Genomic DNA, 5,089 nt, shown 5'->3' on the forward strand with positions numbered 1-5,089 from the left:
TTCAAAACTATTTATTGTCTTTTGCCGAATCGTTGACACTATAGCATTGCACGGACCGACTAGAAAGCCCAGGCCTGGCCCGGCACGCGGGCCGCACCGGGCTATCCGAAGTATTTGACGGGCCCGGGCCGGGCCCGGGCTTGAAGCAGCGGGCCCCGGTCGGACTCGGGCGTGCTCATTAAATGGCCTAAATCGTGCCTTCAGCACGGGCGAACATTATTCAATACATGGTTCAAGGCATTCTGTGCTAAGCTTGAATGACGCGTGGAAAGAGCTGACTCTCAGTATTATTTAGCAAAACAGAAGAATAGCAGATGACATTGTGAAACGAACATTGTTTCCGCGTAAGGAAACAGCTCGGCAGCATGTTTCACTCCTGTAACACGCGAAGGCCAAAGCCGCCTCCACTCTTCGTAGTGCGCCGTCTCACATAGTCGCGTTGCTGCTTTGGCAGTTCGGCATCTTCGGCTCGTTTTCGACGCCTAGCTGCGGCTTCGCGCGTTCGTATGACAGGGTCATACTTGCGCCAACGATGTTTCTCTTCGACTTTACGTTACATCCTCTCAGCAGGGGATTGAAACGTATGCTGTTCTTTGTGTTGTATGGGTGATTTCAATGAATTTATGCACTGTTCGCTCCACCTTAATGAGCCATCATGGCCTCAGCCTTACGGCGGTGAGAGCCATTGCTTACCGGAGTATGAGCCATTGAGAAGTTCACGCGATATTTTTTTTTGTACCACTATACTAAACGCCGCGTTTCAGTACGTTGTATGCGTTATTCCAATGAATGTATGCACTGTACGCTTCACCTTGCTGAACGCTTGTAACCTCTGCAGTGCGATAGGGATGAGCCATTATATCTTTTGATTGATTTGGGTGTATCAGCCATTGCTCATGATGGTAACTTTTGTATCATTACACCAGACGACGCGTCTTCTTCAAGACCATCGGGGGTATGAGCCACTTAAGGCTTTTGTTTTAAAAATAAAGTGCATAGAAAACCGCTCTTCAAACCATTTCCCTGTCACCGCTTTTCCGATTGCACTATTGCAACTCACAGTACTATTATATCATTTTAGCGCTAACGCAAGTCTTTCTTCTTGTGCGTTTATTTTATGCTGTATGCTTGCTAATTCGCGTGTTTGTATATATATATATATACTTGCATGCTAATGACCTCATAGGACCAAATCGTACGATGAAGGTAAATGCATCGACACCAGCGGAAAAATAACAGCACAAACAATGAATGGGCCAGATCACCGATGTTCCCACGGGAGGAACAAAGATTTCGGGTCTTTTATTGCTTGCACACTGCCGCTATTAGACCCCGAGAAGGTGAGGCTGACACATACGGTACAATCTGTAAGTAAAAAGAGATATTCTTCGCTTACAGGCCGGGCCTGGTCATGCACACGCGGGCTCCGGCTAAGCTTAATAATGAACGTCCGGACTCAGGGTGGGTCTGGGCTTGGAACCAGGGGCTCGGGACGGGCCTGAGTTGGGCTAGGGCTTCTTAAAGCGGGCCCGGGCCGGGCTCGGGTCCAAAAATCAGGCCCGTGCAGGGCTGTTGCTGGCACTGCTCATCTTTATGGTGCCTTTTAAAGCTATCACCGCTTGGTGTGGTAAAAAAGTAAGCGTTGTTCATTGGGTGTTTCCTAAGGTCAATACTAGAGGCTATATAACATTTGTCAATTTTGTGTGAAATGACTTCTGCCGTTGCAGAATTTCCGGATATGCAGATCATACGCTTCTTTTCTGTGTATGCGCATGCATTTTATGATGAGGCTAACGCTAACCTGCAAACTGGTGCTTGAGAAATAATTAAATGGTAATAAATGCATCTTTTTCAGCTTGAGCAATATGCATACCAAGTTAGTTTGTTGCCACAATCCTCAAAAGTTCATAACCTTAATGAAAGGTCCTGCGAGCTACGGGCCGCTCTATGGGACCTTGCGCCCCGTAGCTCGCAGGACCTTTCATTAAAGTTATTCCATCCATCCATCCATACAAAAGTTCATACTGACTACTTTGCTCCTGTTTCTTTTTTTCTGAATTTACCCTGTTGTGGAAACTGCAGCTGTGCGTCCGCAGAATAACGTGTACTTTATTCCAACGGAGCGTATGCTTTTCAAAAGGAAGAAAGGTGAATCCATTGTATGATATCGAAGTGACGTTCCTTTGAAGGTGAGAAAACAAGTGGTCTATGGTCTACGTCGGGAGGTTCATACATTTACACAATGGCAGGCAACACAATGACTTACAGAGACACTAAACAGTGCTGCCTACCATCATAGATTTGTACCAACTAGCCCGATCCGATTGCTTGTTATGTTACAATTAGTCACAAGTGCGGCTTAAGGGGGCACTGCGATCGCTATTCACATCACGCCAGGGCCTGTACTCGCGTCTACATCTTCCTTCTATCGTCATCGTCACCCATCATGCACCTCTTCCCTCTTTCTTTCCCTCTTACCCTTCCCCCAATGCCGAGTAGCTGGCTAGAGGAATATACCTCAGGCCGACATCTCAGAATTTCGTATCATTGTACTTCTCTCTCTCTCTATCATTTGCAGGAGTCCGCGTGCCAACTACAGTGCTTCCATTTGTTGCTCTAGTTCTCTATAATAGTGCACTTCGGACGGTCCTTTCAATGAACTTTTTTCTAACTGTTTTCGCGCGGGATTGAATCGATCGATTTGCCGCGGCAAGAAGCTTTCCGACACTTAGATCTGACAATGGCAAATGACACCAAGCAGCGCTTCCTAGCTACCTCTCGTCGGCATATCATTGGACAGTTGGGTCACGCGTGCGTTGATCGCACTGTTGTTAAACTTCGTTTTGTTCCTCTGCTTTTACACGCGGAATAAACACGAAATAAGCGTAGTGTCAAAACAACGCAATAAACGGACTCATACGCATGACCCGATGGCCTAAAAAATGTGGCTGTCCGACAACAAGGACACGGGCTGTTTGTTGTAATCTTGCCAATGCAGGTGTAATTCCCGATGCCAGACAAACTACCGCAGACAAAAAAGAAATAAAAAAGAAACGACACGAAAGAAATAAAAATTACGGCAGAACTCATTTCACGATGACTGTCGATGGTAATGCGAATAGGATTCGAGTACTCTAGAGACAGACCACATTCCTGAAGTGATGTTTATTTAACACGTGTGCGTAGTGATTGTAAGACTTTCCTTGCTTCGGATATATATCACATACTCGGGAATTTTCCCACTTTGCAATGACATTCGCTTGCCGAGGTCAGCCATAAGCATGGCGGCTTGATAAAGACTAACGCAGAGAGGATGACCCCGACGCAGAGATGATGGAATGACGAAGAAGGAATGGGAGGACGACATAGGCAGTATGACGACAACGGCATTATGAGAATTTGATGTCGATATTTAAATTATGACGATGAATGGTGTAACGGCCACAGGGTGGCGACGACGACATGAGTATAATAAGATGACAATGGCGTTACGGCAACGGTATGATGACCAGTGAAGTTGTAATGATGAGAATGGTGGGACCTGGGCGGCATGACGTAGATGGTATAACAAAGGATGCATGATGTCTACTTAACGACGAGGATGTCATGAAGGGAGGCGTATGACGAAGCTGGCGTGATGAAGGTGACACGATGATGACAGGATGACGACGACAGTCTGACAATGGATGCATAATAGCGACTGTTTGACGATGACGGCATGACAGGGGCAGCATAATCTTGATTTAATGACAATATGATTATGTTAGAATGAGGGAGAATGAGGACGATTAGACGACGAAGGCTGTATGACGATGGCGGTATGACGACAATGGGATGATGTTATTGAAGCGATGACAATGATAAAAGAACAGCGTAACGAAGACTGTGTGACGACGATGGCGTGATGACCACTGCAGGACGAGATTTGGACAGTAAAGCTGAAATGACAACGGTGCATCGACCACGACGCATCACGACCACGAACACATACCTACTGGCCCACACAATTAGACAACTTGGAACACTGAGTTGGAGTCGAAGGCATGACAACGACAGCAAGGTTATAGTTATATCACAACGCTCGAATGGCGATGACGGCAGCATCACGATGGTGGTGTGACAAGGAATGCATGAAGTCTGTATGACGACGATGACGTGACGACAAGGGCATGACGAGAGTCGGATGAGAAAGCTGGAATGATGACAATACAACGACCGCCACGGCATCGCGACCACGAGACTAGTGCCTAGTGGCCCATGCTGTTCGGCAACTTTGGCCACTGAGTACGGAGTAGAGTGCGTGACTATGATAGCATAACGAGAGTAAGATCCCAAAGCTGGAATGACGATGATGGAACGACCACGACAGCATTATGATCAGGAACACATACCTAGTAACCCACGAAAGCAGATTACTTGGCAAGCTGGCCACTGTGTCGGCGTAAGAGGTTTTCGCTCTGTCGTTCTCATATCGACTTCATCGCGCCACCATCTTCAAGCCGTCGTCATCGCACCACCACTGTCATTCCGTCGTGTTTAGGGCGTGGTCATCATTCCATCATTGTCATGTCTTTATCGTATTAGCATAGTTGCCAGAGTCTCCTTCATTGCACCGGGGTCGTTACATGGTCGGCGTTGTATCGTAGTGATTACATAGTCGCTATCTCATTGTTATCATGCCTTTGTCGTTAAACCGCCATCGCCATTACATCTTCGGGATTCGATAGTGGCAATGCCGTCGTCGACATACCATTGTAACCATTTCGCATGGTCGTTCTATTGTAGTCCTTCCCTTATTGTCACACAAACACTGTCGCTCAAGAGCTTTCATCTCACTGACATCGAAAAGTCGTCGTCACAACATTGATGTCATAGCATCGTTGTTACTGAAGCGTCTTCATCTCATAGTCATCACGCCATCGTCCTTACTTCAGCGTCATCATTCTATGGTTAGTATAGTAGTGTGGTTTGCTGGGCCAGTTGGTGCATGGGGAACGTATAGCAGGTTCCATCAAGTACAGACGCGAGCACAAGTAAAAGGAAGAGACAGGACAACGCCAGCATTCGTTCCTTTCACTTGGGCTCGCAT

This window comes from Dermacentor andersoni, chromosome 10, assembly GCF_023375885.2.
Source record: "Dermacentor andersoni chromosome 10, qqDerAnde1_hic_scaffold, whole genome shotgun sequence".
NCBI lineage: Eukaryota > Metazoa > Arthropoda > Arachnida > Ixodida > Ixodidae > Dermacentor > Dermacentor andersoni.